This window comes from Ambystoma mexicanum, chromosome 4q, assembly GCF_040938575.1.
Source record: "Ambystoma mexicanum isolate Mex_15411 chromosome 4q, UKY_AmexF1_1, whole genome shotgun sequence".
Classification (NCBI taxonomy): Eukaryota; Metazoa; Chordata; class Amphibia; order Caudata; family Ambystomatidae; genus Ambystoma; species Ambystoma mexicanum.
Window position 1 is genome coordinate 909,855,853 of NC_090928.1, and position 22,740 is coordinate 909,878,592.

Genomic DNA, 22,740 nt, shown 5'->3' on the forward strand with positions numbered 1-22,740 from the left:
TAGATGTTTTCTACAAGATTCTGACTGATTGAAATGAAGGTATGTTTTCCTGTGTTCAAATTGCTCCAAGCAGTTGTCTACCGAGCGGGAGAGGCAGGGTGGCAAGCTGCCCCCATGGCTCCTTTAAGAGCCAGACGGGAAGATTTGTCATTGGGACACCTCTCCTGGAAGGCACCTCAAAGAGGGTGCCCAACAGCAAAGGTGTTCCATTGGCAGAACAATGTGTGCTGAGGAATTCCTGCCCAGCACGCTCATTGCCCTGGCAGCAGGACACCTTACCTGTTCCGAATAGTAGAGATGTCCCGCTGCCAGGACAATGTCCCAAGGAGCTCCGAGCAGCAGAAGGTCCTCACATTGCTCTGTATCAACAGAGCATTACAATGTGAGCCATTAGGCACTGATGGGAGGGAGGGGGTAGTATTAGCAGGGACTTTTGTCCCTTTAGAAATGTGAATGGGAGGGAGTGATCAGAAGTGAGAAGGGTGCATAATGTTGCCTGCTTTATGAAATAATGACTATGGCTTTAAAACCCAAGGGGGATTTGTTTTGCTCACTTTAATCTACATGATGCTATTTTGACTTTGCATGAAGAATGGGGAGAATAAAACTAAAGCCATAGTCCCATTGCTCAACATATTTCTATGACGATGTATATAGTGTATGGTTAGGTTACTATGAAAGGCTAGTTTATTATGTAATGTGGTTTGCTTCCAAGGCATTGCTATAAATAATTAAAGCACATGAAATGTAAAGCAACACCTTAATAAATATCTATATCAACTAAACCTGGAAGATGTGCGCGGTCGCTTACATTGCCCACATCCCAGTTTCATCATTTAACGAAGTGTGTGATCCTGAGCAAATCATTTAATCACATTGTGCCTTATCTGCAGCTCTGCAAGTGACTCTGATTCACTTCAAAGCTTATGTTAAAGTTTCATGGTATAATGATGGAAAAGCCTAATAACTATAGAGATGCTCCACATATGACAAAAGTGCAATTTAGGTACTTTGCACCACAAAGTTATTTGTCACTGCTCATTTATGGCAACTTATTCTAAAGTCACTTCCATGGTACCTCCAAGTATCATAGACGGATGGTGCGCCTTGCAATGTCCTTTTTCTGTGAAGTCACTTCTCTTGGTGCAATCCATATAATTATTAGGAGGTTTGCATGTAATCTTACCAAAAAAGTAGATTGGGGCAGTGGTGGGTGCCAATGAGACTATGTGGCATTCCACACATTGCATTTTGTTGCTCACTCCCCCACTCTGCCCCTGCTTCACTCCTGCAACACCCAGTTCAGCACCCTGGCTGCTGACTTTGAGTCAGGCCAGCCAGGTTGAGGGACTGAGCCACACAGGGCATCCGGCCCTGTATGTGTTGCAGCGTGGCTCCCAGGCATCTCAGCATTATGTAATGAGACAGCGCAAGCCTTGCTGGGCCTTGCTGTGCACACCAGCTAGGCTCATGCTGTCCAATGACATAATTTATGATTGTGGCCCCCCTGCCCTCCCTCCAAAAGATTGGGGGGACAAAAAAGCATGCCACAGAAGTTGGGGGTGACAAAACCCCCTCTCCCCCCTATAATTACGCCCATGAACACATCAACCATCCATTTAAATATCATATGTACTAAAATGGAATATACCAAAACAAAAAAGATATGCCTCCAACATAATTACCTCACAGAAACTGCACTGCTAGGAGCAACAGCAGACATACACAACAGTAAGAACACAATTTACCAGAAGATAGTAAGTAAACCTAATTTTTCTTATATATTTTTAAACGTTTTGTATTAGGTACACTACAATTAATATATTTTTGTATTTTTGTTTTTCACACAGAAATGTGCAGTACTTTGGAGTGGCTTGAGGAAAATTTTCCATGTGAGGAAATGTCTGAAATCAGTGATAATTATGGTAGACACATCTCTATATAGGCAAATTAATAATCATTACTTTATGTGTACTTAACAAATATATATATATTTATTTTTAACAGACCATACAAACATTGAAAATAATACACAAAAAGACACATTGGAAAAGACTCTGCAACGCATGGAACCGAAAATAGACATGCTGAAGGAAAATGTCAATGTTTTGAAACAGTTTGTGGAGGACCACATAAAAGAAAAAAATAAATACCATTGTCCCACATGTACCTGTTCCCCCTCTCCATGTCCCAGTGAACTATCCCCAAACCCTCAACTCAAAGAAAAACGTTTTGATGAGACTTCCATCCCTTCATCCCCTCCCATCCATCCATCCTCTCCTAACCCCTAACTCCCCTGTAGTTGTATCAGTTTCTGGTTCCCCCTCTTTTTCATAAATTGTGCATATGTATATAATAAAAAAAATATTATGTTTCTTTTAGTGAAATTCTTTGTGTCTAATTCTTTTTTAAAAAGCAGTTAAAATGTCTCCGGACAGCGCGCCTGTCCGGGCTGTCCGTAATTAACAAAATGGGGATGTCCTATGGACACTACACCTGTCCGTACCATTCACAGCAAAGATGGAACTTTTCTTAGAACACACCCGGTGTCCGGGATGTCCGTAAATAAACAAAATGGGGGAATCTTAAGGACACTATACCTGTCCATACCGTCCGCAGAAAAGTTGAAACTGTCCTAAGAACACGCGCGGTGCCCAGGATGTCGGTAGTGAAACAAAATGGAGGTGTCCTAAGGACACTATACCTGTCCGTACAGTTTGCAGAACATCTACGCACATGCGGACCACACCCGTAAGTCCTGCGAACATCGCGCCTGTCCGTAACTGTCCGTCTCACTTGTGTCGCACTTTTAATTTGTTTGAAGACCCAAACACTGTCCGTAGAACACCGGTGCGCATGCGCATGACTGTTCCCATGCATTTGGTGTCCTGCGGACACCCATTCCCTTTGCGGACGTGTTCCCGATGTCATCATGTGACCGCACCCACACTGAGCGTGTGTCCTAATTTGCGGACACTGTCCGGTTCCCCAACATCTTAAAAGAACTTATTCAGACAATCCAAATTATTTACAGTAAAAATTCACCATTGCACATGTCCCAGACAATGACCCTGGCTTTCACACATACTTTTTGGAACGTTTTGAACCTTTTTTGGTGTTTGATATGTTTGTGAAGCATACCCCTCCACCCCTATAAAAGGCCACACCCCAGAGCTGATCTTCATTGTACTTCTGGCTATTGCAGATTGACTTTTGCTGCCTTTGCAGCTCTTGCTGAGATTATCTCATCAACCCAGATGGCATCCATGGCTGCTGTTGCTACATCTGCCTCAGCACCACCCCCAAACCCTCCACCACCACCACCACCTCCCCAAGGGCCTGCAGATGGGAACAGGCATGAGGATGTGGAGACCAAGGATGAAGAAGATGAAGAGAATGAGGTCGAGGAACTCCCTACTACCAGCACTCACCGGGAGTCTTGTGTGTGGCGGTTGTTTACCATTCATGCTAATGTACCAAAAGCATGTGCGAACAAGGTCACCTGCAAACAGTGCAAAATGGTGCTGAGTCGTGGGAGACGTGGTTCGTACAGCTTTGGTACGACATCCATGAAGCGACACCTAACGATGTTCCACAGTGCGGACATTTGCAAGGTTGTACCTTGTGATAAACGTAGTAGGTTGAGTTCCTCTACAGCATCATCTGTTTGCTGCTCCTTTCACCACAAGAGACACTCCTGTGGGAGAGCAAATCCCTCCAGCTGCTTCACAGGCCATTCACAATGCTGTTGACCCTTACCTTTCGAGGGTCACAACATTGTGTATGTACTGCAACGCAGTACTCTGCAGGGGGGAGAGTCTTTGAAGTGCTTTTGAGACAACGGTCAAAGAGCACCAGACGACCTGCTACTTACCTAAGTAAGGCCCGCCCACATCTTCTTCTCTCCACCTGCCCTTTCTTATCCCCGTGGTTGGTGTCCCTTCCTTACCTTGCCTTTCCCTTCCTTTCCTAGTGTGTCGTGTGTAAAAAAAAACAAAATATAAAACAAAAATCCAAATAAAAGGCTCTTTTCAGAGCCGCCTTTCACAATTTAAAAATAGAAGTGGCAAATAAACAGTGCAGGGACCTGTGCATTTTTTGGAAGTCTGCGGACAGTCCTAGGACATATAACATTTTAGGGTGCTGCCATAGCAAAACCAATGCACTTTTCTCTGGGAGGAAGTGGTGGATCTGAAAAGAGCCTTTTGGTGGTGTTTTTGTGTGTTTGAAAAACTTGAAATCATCAACATCTACTGCTAAATAGATGACTCTAATTCCAAAAAAGGTCTCAATGCATTTTGTACATTTCTCAGAAAAATCTGATTACCAGCATAAGTGAGATGGATTTGAAAAAATGTAAGTGCTACGAAACATAATATTTTCATTGTGAAAAGACGACATGACAACAACTCTTAGAAAGGCACAAACATCCTTATTGACATTGCGCCTCGCTTTCTCCATTTGTGGACCAAATAAAGAAGAACGCAGCCAAATTTGTCTTTGTGCAATACGAGAAAAAGTTACTTGGGAATTTGGAAACATGTCCATGACCTTCTCAAGTCCTTCTTTCATTGCAAATTGCAAAGAAATTCCAGATACATGTCCAAAACTGTTCCCTCCACAATGAATTATAATTATGTCGGGATGATGCTCTGTCTCTAAAGTAGCACAGAGAGGCACTGAGTCCAGCCACTTCATTTCACGCACTCCATGCCAGTGTACTTCCACATGAGGGAATCCAAGATATGCAGCAACTCCACAACGTTCTGCATGCACCTACAACCAATGTATCCATGAGTCTCCCAAAATCCAGATAATCTGTTTTCGGAAACACACAGCCATAGCTATCTGTTCTTCTCTCAAGAAAAAGACGTTCTGACAAAATCTCTACTTACACAACACACCCAGTAAACTTTACTGACCAATCCCTAGCTCTGCTCATTCTCATTTGCATGCCTCTCCACCCCAAAATCCCAGTATGTAATACGCGCTGTCCGCAGACTACCGCCATGTCCGCGGACATATCGAAAATCTGAGCGTGGTGAATGTAAATTTAAATAGTGTGCCCCATTTCCCCTTTGTGGTGGGCTCTGAAAAGAGTGTTTTTTTTGTTTTTTGTAGATGTCTGACAGACACCTGTTATTTTGTATTTCTTTTTTTTTTCCTTCTTACTTTACTACTAAAATCTTCACATAACAGCAAAACAGCATGGCATTTCCTAAAAAAGATATGGAAATGCCATCTTCTTCAAAATAAACAGCATTACTCGAATCAATATTCTCATTATTACAGAAAAACATACCAGCTCTAAGCATGAAAGCACACATGTCTCGATTGATTGCACACCTAGCAATGTTTTGCTGAGGACAAAAAACAGAACTATTGTCCCATATTGCCATAGGTAGTAATCCAGAATAAAATGACTTTCGCATTTGGGAGGATGTTCATTGCTGCTTGAACCATTCCAAATCTGCCAACAAAGTAGGGGCACTGATGTAGTCCAAATGGAAAGCACCATAGTGCAAAAATACCACATGGGGACTGTTCATCCTGCGCATAGCTTCACAAACTTGTAGAATTCCCTCTACATTGCAATCAGGCACAGCGCTCCACACCACCTCCACTCCTTTAACATCAAAATTGTTTGCCAGATGCCCGCAATGAGCATACTGCTGTAAACCATGGACAAACATATCTCCAAGCACCAACACCCTGACTTTCTCCACCTCTGCCATCTTCACTACACACAATCTCTTTCTACACAAATCCACAACGTCAACATCTGATTGGCTGATCCCTACAGCCCCCTTTGCATACTGCATTTGCTGGGAAACCCCAGATGTGGCATGCCCTATCCGCGGACAGTCATGGGGTCCGCGCAGCACGTAACTCTTAGCCAGCCCTTCTACCATTTCCACATCACTCTCTGTGCCATTCCCTCATTGGATACAGCTAAGCAGTCACACAATCATCCACCAGTCACATCCAAGACCTCTACATCTAACTCCATCAACAGAGTTCCGCACTTCAAATGTACAGTTGATCACTGTGAGTACAAGTCTCATATTATTTGAAAGCACCTACTGCAAAAACTACTCCACAAGTCTTGAAGATTTCTACTTACAACTGCATTCATATCCACATGCATGAATACAAACTAAAGGTATGCATAGTGTGTTCACAGTACATGCACAACTGTTCTGAATCCATATGAACAGAGTAATGCCACTAAACCTGCATAGCCTATACATACATGCCAACCCTCCCGATTTACGCGTGGGACTCCCTATTTTTCATTGAAGAATCGCACTATTTTTTACTCTCTCCCGCATAACCTATACATACATGCCAATCCTCCCGATTTAGGCACGAGACTCCCGATTTTTCATTGAAAAATCACACTATTTTTTACTGTCTGCCGCCTAAATTAATGCTAATCCCAATGCAATCCTATGGGAAAAATAAATGTTCCCGATTGCTGTGGTGAAATCACCCTCACAGGGGCTCCCGATTGATGGCATGTCTACCTATGAAATGAACTTTTTGAAATGTTTCCCATCTACTATAATCAACTGTCACTTCCAAACCTGTCTGCTATCTACAACACAGCTTTAAAAAACCAAGTGAATTTCATGCACTTAAAATTCAACCCATTTGCAAAGCATGTTGATATAACATATTGTAAATAAAATATAAATGCTGCACACAGTCAAATGAAATGCATGCATACACTATGTTCAGATATCAAACAAGTATACTACCACAAAAACGTAAAAATCAATGTCTACATTAACATCAGTGCTATAAGCACACACAATTACTAACTTCTTTCTTTTACAATTGCAGTGAAGACCACTCTCCTGAAAATCAGCAGCATCTGAACTACAAACAACGTATCCGGAGAGACCTGCTCATTCCACAAAAAAAGTAAGTACAATACTACCTTATTAATCTTACTGTTCCTCAAACACACTGTGTGGTTCATTCATGTAATTTGCGCGCCAAAAAAACAGCGGTTTCTGAACCATTCTGCCCACAAATCCCTATTTGTTAAACAGAGATTGGCAGGCAGAATGGCACACAAATCCCTGTTTTTTTGGAACACAAATAACATACTGAACCCTTAGAATGTTAGTACTACAAAACTAAGAACTGTTTTAATTTTATACCATTAGGTTTACTATTAATGCTTCTCCTCACCACTAGCTCACTTTCTACTCTCATCTGAACCGTAGTTTAGTAACACACAAATAAAAGAATAACCTTTGCAACTAATTATAACTGCCCAGTGCACAATCACACACCACCACATACATCTTTCCCATCATACTCAGCACTCATGCACACAGCACACATATATTGCAGAATGGCCCAACCCATACCTTCTTTTTTTTTTCAACAGACCCTAAATAATGCCTACCAAAAAGCAAGTCCGTAGAAAGCAACGCAGAAATAGAGCAAATGAAAATAAAAGTGTCCAAAATAAGCATCCATCTCTACCAGAGTTTGTACAAAACATTCAAACAAAACAGCTAATACAGTCATTTAGCGAAACAAAACAAGCTTCCAGTACAGAAACTTTGCCTCCTCTATCAAAATGTAAAACGAAACAAAAAAATGCTTAACAAGAATTCGGCTACCACTACTGCTAAAACTGCTGCTATAAATCTTGATATACTAGCAAGTAACCATACCAAAAAAAGTATTTAGCAAAAATGTTCCACCACAAAGTCCTTCAGAATCTTATAAAAACAGGAGACAAATCATGCACAACCCTTCAAACCTACCATAGAAAATTAATCTTAGAAGCTTTAATAGACAGGGCAATCCTTCTCAAAAGAAGTTATTCATTTTAGTGTCAATCAGAATGATAGCACTAACAAAACTATATACTAAATTACAAAATACAAAAAAAACTTCTCAATAAACGGAATGTCAACAAAAAGAACTTCTTAAATATCTGTGGAGGTGAAGGAAGCCACACCATGAGCACAGAACCATATTATAATGAAGAAGCATACAAACAAAGCCAAACAAACACAATTGCCATCCATAGCAGTGGGCGAGGTTATGAAAAAATGTATAATACCATAATGGAACAAGAAATACTGCTTACAAAAATATCCCCAGAAAACTCAGAATTACCTCTCCATTCGACTGAACTGGAACGTCTAGTATACAAATGGCCATGCACGTCAATGTGTAACATTCCCAAAAAATCTTTCAAATTTTTACGCCAGTTCCTCAATCAGTATGTGAAAGGCAAAGACAAAATCAATATGAAAGTGCTGCAAAATATGGATACCTGTCCAGTGCGCAAATACACAGGACTACAAGGACATTCAATAGCCTGCATTTCAGGAACTATTTGCAAAAGCACCTTCCATCATATCAAAATAATATCAACACATCATTCAACTATAAGAAATCTAGTCTATAAACTGTACTAGGCTAAAAGTCCTGCTTCAGCACTAGCAAATTTAAATAACACTCTTCTACATGGTACACCCAAATACCTACTCGAAGAAATCGTGCATATCTAGAGAAAATATTTTGGAAGTGAAAGCCACTTACAAAATGCAATAGCTTCACAACAGACTAGCAACAATTCTGCACATGGCAACCTTCTACTACACACATACAAAAAAGAAATACTAAAATTTAAAAGTACATCCGCTGAAATACCAAACCATGTGTGTGTGTGTATTGCCGCAGAACATTTTATAAAAGTAATATAAAAACTATAGACATAACATACAAAATAGAAGACAATGAAGATACGAAATGGTTTGAATTAGCTCTCTACCTTATAGCAGAAAACAAATACGAAATAACTGACCCCTTAATACGTTGCAGTTACTGCACTACAAAACTTGACAACAACCAAACTCCTTCACGTGCTATCATAAATAACTTGGAATTATTCCCACTACCAAAACCCCTGCAACAACTCAATTTATATGAGAGCATCATAATTCAAACAGAGCACCCATTTCAAGCAATAATACGCCTTCAACCAAAAACAGCAAAAATACCTCCCTCTGAATTGGTGAAAGGCATTTGTGGCAAAGTAGTTTATTTACCATTAGATCTGAAAGAAAATGTGCACACTCTGGGAGTGCAACGTTCAATAGAGCAATCTTTAATTGTCTTAGTAAATGGTGTACCAACAAAAGACAAAAATATTTGGCAACAACTCGTAGACTTACATAAAGTTAGATAAGCCTTGCAATATCTAAAAGACAATAATGAATACTACAAAGAAATAAATATTGAAGAAAACTTAAGGGAAACAACTGAAATAATTCAAGAGTCACCAGAATCTGGTCAATTTGAACTTGTAGATCCTGCTACAGTATCCAATATTTTAGACGTTTATACAATTCATCCATTACACTCTAATGACAACATAGATGATGCACTAGAAACGTACCAAATGCGACAAACCACAGGATCACCAATCAGCATATGGGAAAAAAGTATAGAAGCATGTGCTTTTCCTCTACTCTTTTCCACTGGCAAAGGAGGAAGGTACAATGATAGACCTATTCAAATAACAGCATCATAATACCTATCGTTACGAATGTATTCTGAAGATCCCAGATTTAGACAAAATGTGGAATACATATTCCAACTACTCTTTGAAAGTGAACTAGCAACTCTATGTTACGGAGTTGCACACATATTGAAATCAGGAACCCACTTTCAAAATATGTCAGCTACGCAGTTAATACAAAAAGTGCAAGAAAAAATGAGGTTTTACAATCAAGCATTACAAATCTGTTAGCAAACATGCGTGGTACGAAAGAGTACTGGTTCCGACGTCACGAAGATGTACGTTGTATGATAGGAAACCTTGGCCCACCCACTTAGTTTGTTACATTAAGTTGTGCAGAATATGCATGGGAAGATTTACATGATTTCATACGCATATCAAACAAAAACGAAACAAACATAGATATACTAACAGCTGGAGAACTTTGCTCTCTAGATCCTGTTAATGTTTCAAGATATTTCCATCATCGTTTCATTGCTATGCTACACTTTATTTGTAATAAAACTGTTCCTCCGCTCGGAGAAGTGCAACACTTCTTTTGGAGAAAAGAATACCAAGCTAGAGGAACACCACATATTCCCATGCTTTTATGGATTAAAGATTCTCCTAAATTTGGTCAAGACAGGGATTCCACTGTTTTACAGTTTATTGAAAAATATGTCACTTGTGAAATTCCAGTGAAAGCAACAAATAGTGATCTTCATGCACAAATTGTACAATTTCAAAGACACAAATGTGGCAAATATTGTCCTCGCAAATACAAAAACAAAGGGAAATGCTACACCGAATGCCGCTTTGGTTTCCCTAACCAGTTACCGAAACAGGTGAAGTGAACAACTTCATGTCTTCAGTTAGACATAGGGCCTCATTACGACCCAGGCGGTAAGTTACCGCCTGGGCCGTGACTTTACCACCATGGCGTAAACTACGTTTACGCCATGGTGGTTGGCGGACTTACCGCCCCATTCCGACCTTGGCGGGGCGGTAAGTCCCCAATCCCCATTTACCCTTCCCCATTCCCATTTTTGCCCCATAGGGCATAATGGGAGTGGGGAAGGCGTTAATTACGCCACCGTAAATTACGGTGGCGTAATTAACTCCATGGTCCCTTAGCGCAATGGATTTTAACACCTGCTAAAAGCAGGTGTTAAATCCGCCATGGCGCTAAGGGACCTCGTACTCAGGCGGTAAGGGTCGGCGCTGTTTACGCTGCCGTAAACCCCTTACCGCCTGGGTCGTAATGAGGCCCATAGTGTTAAAGGTAAATCACCTAAGAACACGCATTACATAAAAAGAACAGTAGAATCAAAATATATCAATGATTACAATGCAATCATTGCCCTCTTCTGGAATGCAAACATAGATTGCAGTACATTGCAGACAATTCCAATGCAGTTGCATGATATGTTACAGCCTACTTAACAAAAGCAGAAAAAAACAGAGCTTCAAGACCTCTGGAATGACCTATCATCAGACAAAACTCTAACTCAGAAATTGTACCGCTTAGGCATAAAAATGCTCTCTCATAGAGAATGTGGCTCCTATGAAGCTGCAGATCGTTTAACTGGTACTGCTTTGTATAGAAAATCTGAAAATATCGTTTGGCTAAGTCTTGGTCCTGCTAAATCTAGAAAAAGAGTTCTCAAATCATATAAGGACATAGAAATAATAGCCAAAAATGATGCCAACAGCTAAGACATTTTGAAAAACAATTTACTAGACACATACTACCCGTACAGGAGTACCACTTTGGAAACCATGTGTCTATACCACATAGCCCAAAACTTCACAGACAAAAATAATGTAATACCCGATGAAAAAAAGGTAGATATAGAGTGTCAGATTGTGAAGGCAGCTTAGTGAAACTTACCAAATGAAGCTTAATTAATCATATTAAATTGTCATTAAAACTCCTCAACAGAACAAACTATATTACATGTCCCTGCTACAACTTTTTAAACCAGGAAAAAAGAAGAAGAGATACTAGAAAACTATGACTCCTATGAAGACGCTTTCAAAGCAAATGAAAGCACTATCACCAATATAAACTTTATGCAGTACAAAACAATGTTGCACAATGAACAGCAACACGAAGAAGAACTCCAGGCCCAACTAGATAAGGACACTCCCGACAGTAGTCAACCTTCCTTAATAGGAAGTCAAGAACCACTGGGACAGCCACGAATAGCAAATGAGGCAGAATTAGCTATGACAGAATTAGACAACACCATGTGTCACTATGAAGAAGATACAGAAGACTTAACTGTACTACAATCAAAACTGAACAAAGAGCAGCGCACCATTTTTCAAGAAGTAACAAAAGAAATTGCACATGGTGTACAACATGAAAATAAAGAATGTACCTGTCAAAATTACAAACCTATACTACTATACGTCAGTGGTGAAGCTGGTTCTGGCAAAACATTCTTAATCAAAATCATCAGCAAGATCCTTCAACAATTGACAAACAACAAACTGTCAGCTGTTGTAAATGCCCCTACAGGTTTAGCTGCCTACAACATAGGCGGTGTCACTTTACACCAAGTACTACTCCTTCCTGTAGAACACCAAAACAAATTAGAATATTACAAACTTTCTACAGAAGCTGCAATGGAACTAAACAGAGTGTTAAAACAAATGAAACAAATGAAAATGCTACTAATAGATGAAGTGAGCATGGTCTCCAACCTAATGTTGGCTTTGATTCACCTCAGATTGCAAGAAGTACTTAAAACAAACTACGAAGAGCTCTTTGGAGGAAAACACATTATTGTTTTTGGAGATCTTCTTCAATTGACACCAGTGAAAGATGAACCTATTTTTAAAACCTTAGGACACAATCTCTGCCGTAAAACTGTTGGCAGCATAGGAAATGTCAACATTTCCAATACAGAGAATTAACAGAAAACATGCGCTAATCTGCAGACCTCGCCTACGCTAACATTTTAAAGTATTAGAGTTGGTGTATTATCTCAAGAAGCACAAGCAATATTAAAAACCCGGCACATCCATGCACTTTATGGCCATAACTCATGGGCTACTGATGTTATGGAACAATTAGCGCACAAAAAATGTCAATTGTATGTCCTTAATGGCAACTCTTGCAAGCTGTTCCAAATTCAATGAAACAATGTTGAAAAACGAAATGCAACCAATAATTGAAATTTGCTCCACAGACAAACTGGACGTACATGGTATGACACTAACCATGTGTCAACAATCCAGAACAAGACTAAATACCTTTGAAAATTCTATCTGCAAAACAGCTGGTTTGGAGAAAATATTAAAATTATCCTTAAACTGTAGAGTAATGCTTAAACATAACCTTCATGTGGAGTAGGGACTAGTAAATGGAGCACTGGGTACAGTTGTTGGCTTTCAAACATACCCACGTGACAACAACATTCAGTTTGTCAATATTCTCTTTGACAAACTTTCAGAAGTAAAAAGAATAGGGCGCTCAACAGCTCGATTCCTTCTCTTCAAAGACATGTATGTACACAGAGAACAATTTTCTCTAACTCTAGCATACGCAGTCACCATTCATAAATCACAAGGTTTTACCCTAGACAAAGCATTGATAGATATGGTAACACAGTCTTTAAAGAAGGCATGAGCCACGGAGCACTATCACACTTACGTACACTTGACGGTCTATTTCTAATCAACTTTTATGCAAGTAAAGTAAACGCTGATATTCCTTGCATTTTAGAATACAATAGACTACGTTCACTATACACCCCCTATCTAAAAACATGTCCTGTTCCACAAAAAGGAAAATGTTGTAAAAGAAAACTAGTTCAAACAGAAATGCAAAAGGATCTGACTGCAAATCCTCCAAAGAGAGCACAGAAGCTAATACTTCATCAATTACCACAACCAAAGAAGAACCTATTACTCAAAGTAACTCAGGTACTCCTTCAAAGAAGCAACACACACTCCAAAAAAATGACTTGGACACATAACTATCTGGTCCATTCAAATTTTCAAATATAACTGGCGTAAGTTACAACGCAAATGTAGCAATGAATATTCTATTTCAATTGCCACCAATTGTTGACAACATTTACTTACACAGTACAGACCAATTGTGTTTGCAAATGTTAGTACTTCATAGAAACGCAACAAACAATCCTGACAACACGTATAGTGTTCATGGAATAAGACAAGAATTGGACTACTGTGCTGGAATGGTGAAATTCACTATAAACTCACAAGAAGATCCACAAGAATTTCTATTGTACTTACTGCAAGTACTGGAAAACAACTCGTACCTATAAATTAAATCTTCAAGATTTCATACATGTGGAAACATACATGCACTCTCTGCAACAATGTGACACAAGAACAAATCCCTAATGAGCGCTTTGTGTATGTATCCATACCTAATTGTGAATCCATTCCATTCATCAACTTGTACAAAATGCAAACCATGGTGGATTATGCACTACCTGCAATTCAGATAATCGCTCCACCTTACTAATACAAACACATAGTACATACTAAATACTATTGCTTCTATGTTACAATGCATATGGTACCAAAAACAACTACAAGCTGACTGGATTTGCACATGGTCAAGTATCACTTTGTAAGAAAATCTTCACAATAATAGGTATAATCTACCACGCAGGAGTCACAGCCAATGCAGGTCACTACACTGCATATATAAAAAAGAAATGTGGATGATTCAAATGTAATGATACTACCATTACTCTAAAGCAGAAATTACCAGCAAATCTTACAAACGCTTATTTAATCTTTTTAAAACCAAAATTGAATAACTAATCTGTACTTAAACATTAACAAAACTTCAATTAAAAAACTATAAACTGTTAGAATCCGCCAACAGGTATCTAACTGCCCCAAGATTCAATAACAACCAAAGTGATAAATGAATACCACAATATTATAACAAGAAATAAACAGTTAGAATACGCCAACAAGTATCTAATTGCCCCAAGATTTTGCAACAACCAAACAGATAAATCAATACCACTAAATTATTACAAATAATAGACAGTTAGAATACGCCAACAGGTATCTAACTGCTCCAAAAGTCTGCAACAAGCCAACAGAACATTAGCCAGAAACAACAAGTGAACACTGAAAACACACAAACAAATAGACTGTAGCATAACAAAAAAAAGATTTTTTTTAATCCGACATGGATTATTTTTCCCACAGACCCAATAATTTGAAAAACAAACACAGGAACTGAGCAAATTGCACAGTACACTGGTTTGTAAAGTACTAAATATGAGGATTGAAAAAAAGCTGAAATGTCTCTTATGCAATGTAATAAGTCTTTATAAAATACATACACTAACATGCTCTTTTCTTTTATCACAGAAATTGAAAAAGAATATATGCTCCAGTTACCCAACTCCTGAAAAAAATATATCCAATCTCAAAAAATCAAACAGTAAGTATATTGTAATAGAACGCATAAGTACTGCTGCATAACAGAACCATTGAAGCAAACATCTAACCATACACCACAATACAAAAAGTTTACTTCCATGGATATGTTATACTGCAGTGCTTGTTAACAAACTCTACAATCTTAATGACATGACATAGCCACAACTTCACATACAAACTATACAAATCAAACAGTACACAAACTGTAGATTTGCAAATATTATATAGATATTTAATTCTATGGGTGTGATCTATGGGTGTGATATGCTGCGGTGGTTGTGGCCAGGGCCTGGAGTCTTGGGTGTATGGCCTACAGCCTGCGGCCATGCACCCAAGACTCTAGGCCCTGGCCACAACCACCGCAGCATATCACACCTATAAATTACACCCATAGAATCAAACATTTTAACTGTCTATATGGGCCCACCAATATCACACTTTTTACAAAGTTCAGTGAGGATTCATCCAAGGAGAGCAAAGTTATAAGCTACCCATGGTGTTTTATAACTTCAGTGCATATAACTTTCGGTCTTGGGTGCATGGCCTTTGGCCATGCACCCAAGACTGTAGGCCCTGGACACAACCACCGCAGCATATCACACCCATGGTGGCTTATAACTTCAGTGCTTATAATTTCGGTCTTGGGTGCATGGCTTTCGGCCATGCACCCAAGACTCTAGGCCCTGGCAACAACCACTACAGCATATCACACCCATAGAATCAAACATTTTAACTGTGGCATATGGGAAATTTTTATGTCCACTGACACTGCACGTGTCCTCAGAACAGTTTCAACTTGCCTGCGGACAGCACGGACGGGAATACTGTCCTTAGGACACCACTCATTTTCACTAATTACGGACACCCCGGACAGCGCAGACATGGCGAATATATCAGTAGCACCTGCCACCTAAACAAATACAGTATTTGACCCAACTTTTACTCCCCATCCTCCCCAAGCACTCTTGCACACCAAAACACTGCCCAAAACTGCATTTCACCTCTGTTCACCGCTGCGCTGTCGGCGGATCAAAGATGGTGGGCGCATCGGAACAATCTGACGCACTTCACGCTCTTCACCATCCAATCAGCGAACCCGTCACATGTCCATGGACATGACGCAAGCCGATTAGCCAATCAGTGTCCTGCCCACGGAGCGAACAGGAAAGTGTGTCCGTGGAGCGGACATAGATATCACACATTTTTTGAGAGCTACTTTTTGATCGTTTTTAAAAAACTGCTGGACGGATTTTCACCAAATTTATAAAAGCACACTTTCAAGGCCAAGCTGTTGCTCCTGCTGCAAATCTGGTGAACATCCGTCCAGCGGTTTGGGCTGTAGTTGTGCGCAAAGTTTTTTCCCCATTCAGTCTATGGGAAAAAAAGACATTTTGGGACCCCCCCTATAACTTTGCCCTTCCTGGACCAAACCTCACCAAACTTTGCAAAACAATTCAGAGTGGGCCATATACTTTTTAACTGAACCAAAACAATGTACTCTGCCTTTGCCAATCCAGTTCCAAACCTAGAGTGGCATTGGGATGGGAGGTGCTACGGGCCTGTCTGGGCATGGAGGGGCTTCTCTCCCTCCCTTCAGTACCGCCATGCAATCAGAGTTGAGCTCCTGCCTCCTATCTTGCATCGCTGCCATCGATGGTCCTGTTGGTAGGTAAGACCGCCTGCTGCCCCCAAATCCCTCACCCATCTGCCCCTCTTCACACTATATGCCCACACACCCACCTCCTGGCCAAGAAGGACGGGGAACTCTCAACCACTATGACACCGCCCCACCTGCTGATTTGGCAGACGCTTGTCACAGCCATGTTCTTCAAGGGGATCAAATCGGTTGTATAGCGGTCATTCGGCCTCAAATCCCATGAACAATAACACTTCTCTACTGACAATTGCACAAAATAGCTGACATAGACCCCACTTACACTGGGGGCGGCTTTGTCGATATGCCCGTCTTGACTCCTCTCATTGTTCATTGCGATATCTCACTCTGTTGCGAACAAAACATCCATCAACGCTTGTTGCTGCCCTATTTCACCTGTTGCTACCTTGTACGCTGCGTGGCCCGTATCTATGCATAGCAATTCATGACCCCCAGTGCTCTCACTGCAACTTTGCTGGTGCCTGCAACCAATGTCACTTTCACCAGCTATACTGTTGCAATCGCCCCATCGTCTTTTATGTTCCTTTCTTCATCATCTCGCACACCTGTTGCAGCCCCTCGCACCATGAGGTGAGGCTTTGGCTTACTGTATATGGACGAAAAACTGTAACCTACTTCATTGGACCCCTGCAACTCTCTGCATCAATCAACTCTTACTGTCAGCACTTACTGTAAATGGACTTACAAAAAATATCCCAATCTATGCACCGATACTAATGTCGCCTTTCCCTGTTTGTAGCAGCATGCTTGATGTAGTTCCCCACACAATGAGGTGAGGCTTTCCCAAACCCTGTACCCGTACTAATGTCGCCTTTTCCCTATTTGTACCTGCATACTTGATGTAGTACCCCCACAAAATGAGGTGAGTCTTTCCCAATCTCTGTATCCATACTAATGTCGCTTTTTACCTGTTTGTACCTGCATACTTGATGTAGTCCCCCACACAATGAGGTGAGGCTTTCCCAATCCCTGCACCCATACTAATGTCGCCTTTTCCCTATTTGTACCTGCATACTTGAAGTAGTCCCCCACACCATGAGGTGAGGCTTTCCTGATCTGTGCCCCCATGCTAATGTCGCTTTTTACCTATTTGTACCTGCATACTTGATGTAGTACCCCCACAAAATAAGGTGAGTCTTTCCCAATCTCTGTACCCATACTAATGTTGCTTTGTACCTGTTTGTAGCTGCATACTTGATGTTGCTCCCAGCACCATGAGGTGAGGCTTTCCCAATCCCTGCAGCCATACGAATGTCGCCTTTTCCATATTTGTAGCAGCATACTTGATGTAGTCCCCCACACCATGACTTGAGGCTTTCTCAATCCCTGCACCCATACTAATGTCACTTTATACCAATTTGTACTTGCATACTTGATATAGCCCCCCACACCATGAGGTGAGGCTTTCCCAATGTCGCTTTATACCTGTTTGTACCTGCATACTTGATGTAGCCCCCACACCATGAGGTGAGGCTTTCCCAATCTGTGCACCCATACTAATGTCGCTTTTTACCTGTTTGAGGTGAGGCTAAACAACATGTGCCTCTACCAGCTACCACTATGATGTAACCCATATGTCAAATTTTTCCACTGTCTTGAACTGTACCATGCACTTTCTGTAACTATTGCCGTGATAACTCTGGGTCTGGGCGCTGTCAACAAATGTAATAAATAAATAAATAAATAAATGTGGTGAATGACATCAAGCATGTGCTGTTTGACAGAGCTGCTTGCCTCCTTGTGCATTTCAGTATTTCTGGTGCTTTTGCCATAATTGAACTTTGGAGCACTGAATCATACCTTTTCTGCTCTCCTGTGGTTGCATGGTGGCTGGTGATTTCTTTAATTGAAGGTTTGTAAATATTTCATATAAATATGGCAGTGTGACCGAATGTAACGAGGGATACCAAACCAACTAACTACAGTTGCAGAGGGTTCTCCGTTGAGAAAATGTTTTGAATAATGGGGTAAAATGATGAATTTTACTTTATACTTTAAATACAAAATTGGGTAAGAAGCCGGCCAGTTTGCAATTGGTTTGTGGGATAACTCATGAAATAATACAGTAGATGCAAGTCACCAACAGTGCACAGGAGCATTTCCCAATTTATTTTCACGATTCTGTGTCTGCAATATATGCCTTCCTAAAAATATGTTCACGCTGGCTGTGCCCATATTTTTCTATGCTGGCTGAATGTATGCCAGTATTCCCATATAAGGACATGCTGATATTGGCTTTGCGCAGAATGTCAGCAATGACACTATAGGAAAACATGTCCATACTGGTTCTGCCAATATATGTCAGTATCCCCACATAAGATTATACTGTTTGCGCTGCCATTAAAAACACCACGCAACATATGTGTACAAACTGTCTGCAACAAAATGCCAGCCCATCCACATAATAAATTGTAATAACACATCATTCTTGCTTGATCATAGATGCCCAATAAAAATTCTATGTCACATTACAACATAGTTAGACTGGCTGCAACCAAATGCCAGTCAAGCCATGTTATAGCACATCATGCTTGCGTTATCAAAATGCTTAGCAAAAAGTGCCATGCCTAAGAAATAGCTAGACTGGCTACATCAAAATGTCAGTCTAGCCACAGAATAAAACTTTTAACTCTAGATGTATTATAGATGCCCAGTAAGAAAATGCCATGACAACATGCCAGTCTAGCCAGGTAATAACAGTTATCTTGCTTGCTTGATTTTAGATGCACAGTAGGACATTCCATACCAAACAAATAGCTAGATTGGCTGCACCAAAATGTCAATCCAGCCAGAAAATAACAATGTCCATGCTTGCTTTATCAATCTGTCCAGTAATACATGTCAGGCCATAGTACGAAATGCCTAGATTGGCTGCACCAAAATGGCAATCTAGCCAGGCGACACTTATTATCCTTGCTTTATTATAGATGCCCAGTAGAATATTCAATGACAAGGAAATCACTAGACTGGCCACACTAAAATGCCACTATAGCCTTGTAATAAAACATATGGGGCTTGCTTTGACACTTTGTACTTGGAATCTTTGATAAAGCAAGTTGCTTTCATTGTTGTGGTTCTGGCAGTTGGTGCCCCCTCGCCCATTATAAACAAACCATCCCTAAGTGGTGGACATGTCCAGATGATGTTGTTTTCCTTTTTTACAGGACATTCCCAATAACATACATGCCAACCCTCCCATTTTCGACTGGAGACTCCTGATTTTTCTCTCAAAACTATTGCTATATTCTACTTTGTCCCCCTAAAATAATTCGAACTCCAATGCATAACAATGGGAAGATTCAGTTCCCCCACTTTTTGTTCCAAAATCTCCCAGCAGGTGATATAAAAATGTTGGCATGAATGCAATAATTTCAGATGGGAGCCACTAGCCCATGTTATGTCGATTGTCCAACGGTTCACATCTTCTCTCAATCAGTAACAGGAACACCTTTATCCCTTTGTGATTGTCCCCAGTCACGTTTTCTCTTTTTTCATTCTTTAGACTTTCACTTTCTATCGTCCCTCCCCCACTATCTAACTTACAGTGTTTCCAACTCAGAACCCCAGCCACTCCAAGTCCTCAACAAGTGGCCCTGGATCTTCCATCCCTGTATCCTCTAAAGAAAACCTGCAATTTCCGTTACTCTTTTTCCTGAATGCAGGATCCACTCTCCAACCATCTGAACTCTGTAGCTCTTCAGTGGTCAGTCCATTCTGCCTCTCATTACACATGTACCCCCTAGTTTCCCATCAATGATATTAGCTTTAATTTAGCCTCGAAACACATTGCGTATAGGCGCATTATAGATACAATAAATAAAATAAATAATTACACTGCACTTCCTTAACTACTCGTTTATTCCTGTTAGAAAACGGATTGCACCTGCCTATATTCTTTTTTTTAACCTTAATTGTTCTCATCTTTTTTTTCTCCATTTGCCCTCTCTCTTCACACACCCTCCTATTATATACCCCATTCTATATTTTCTTGCTCTTCTTTGCCCTCCTTGCTAACTACTCCTGACCTCCATAAATTTGGTTAACCTCTCGGTTTGGATTCTCCAATTGCCGCTCTCTTTTCTTTAGATGATTGCTGTCAGCTTCCACTTGCTTCCAATGTCCAACCCTTACCGCCACTGCCTTTATCTTCTTACATCCTGTTCTTCCTTACTGTGGATCATGGTCTGCCTTTTCTACTGCCCTGCAACCTTTATTTCAATATCCCAGTCTCTGCTTAATTTTTTCTTCTAGACAAAATAAAAGATTCTGATCCCATGAAGACTTTTGATTGACCATCCACTCTTTTTCTTTGTCCAGATTTGACAGCATAAATGTTGTTCTTCTCGGCCTATTGATATGATATGATATGATAAGGCATTTGTAACGCGCTTATACACAGGTGTTTCAAGGCGCGACGAGGCAGGGAGGGGGGAACAAGGGGAAGACAGACAACGATCCTACTAGGCCAGGTGTCATTCAGATCGCGCAAGTGCAGGGGGAGGGGGGGAGAGGTGCATGGGGAAGGGGAGGGGGGAAGTGCAGTACAAGGTAAGTAGAATAAATAAATAAAAGGGCCAGCTGGTGGCAAGTGCAAGGAAAGTGCAGAACAAGTGCTGGGAAGGGGGGGCTGTAGGGATACAGTCCCGCAGTGCAGGGGTTGCCAGGGAGGCAGTGCAAGTGGAGAGTGGCTGGGCCCAGGACCGAGGTCGGTGAGAGTGGCCCAGTTGCAGATTCAGTGCAGTTTCAGCGAAGAATTAGCAGGGGAGAGGGAGAGAGAAAGCAGAAGCAAAGAGGAAGGTTTTGAGGTGCTTCCGGAACCGGAGATGGTTCTCCTCAAGTTTCAGGGGGGCAGGAAGGCTGTTCCAGAGGGAGGCCCCTGCCGCGGAGAGAGATCTACCCCCAGCTCGTTGCTTCGAGAAGCGTCTGACCCTGAGGGAGTTGGAGACGGATGAGCGAAGGGCTCGGGAAGGAAGTTATTTAGGAAGAGAGAGTTGAAGGTATTTAGGCCCCAGGCCCCAGAAGGCCTTGTGGACAATGCAGAGGGTTTTGAACTTTATCCTCGCAGCCACTGGGAGCCAGTGTAGAGATTTCAGTCCTGGAGAGATACGGTCCCTGGGCTTGAGGCCAAGGACAAGTCTCGCAGTTCTGTTCTGGATGAGTTGCAGAGGGCGGAGTGTGGAGGCAGGCAGATTAAGATAAAGGCTGTTACAGTAGTCCAGTTTTGAGAGAACTAGGGCTCGGGAGACAGCGAGCTTCTGGGGGAAGGAGAGGAAGGGAAGAATACCTCTGAGGAGGTGCAGCTGGTAGTGTGACTTCTTAGAGACGTCAGATATATGAGGAGAGAAGGAGAATGTGGAGTCGAAGATAACCCCAAGGTTTTTTGCCTTGCAGGTAGGAGCAGGAAGAGGGCCAAGAGAGGCCGGCCAGAGAGCTGCAGGGAAGGAGGGAGTGGGTGTGCCGATGAGCAGAATCTCAGTCTTACTGGCATTAAGGCAGAGGTCATTGGCGGCACACCATTCCTGGATAGCAGACAGACAGTCAGAGATGAGGGAGGGAGAGGAGGAGGACGAGGGTAGCCTGAAAATGAGCTGGGTATCGTCCGCATAGCACTGAAAGTTGGGCAAGGTGGGCAAGGAGTGCCAGATACTGGTTGAACAGCCAGGGGGAGAGATTAGATCCCTGGGGGACACCACAGGTGGAGAAAAAGATGTCAGAGAGGAAGGACCCGAGTTGGACCTGGGAGGGTCGATTGGAGAGGAAAGAGGTCAGCCACGCCAGAGCCTGACCAGTGATACCCAGGTTATCACGGAGACGGTTGATCAGGATGGCATGGTTGACAGTGTCAAAGGCAGAAGAGAGATCGAGCAGAATGAGAACACACAGAGTGTTGGAGTCGAGGTTCAAAAGCAGGTCCTCACGGATGTTCAGGAGAGCAGTTTCCGTGCTTCTGGCAGCTCTGAAGCCAGATTGATGGTCATGAAGACTGCCAACAGATTCAGCATGGAGGTTAAGCTGGGAGATGGCCAGTTTCTCCAGGAGCTTGCCCAGGAAGGGAGTGATGGAGATTGGGCGATAGTTAGCCGGG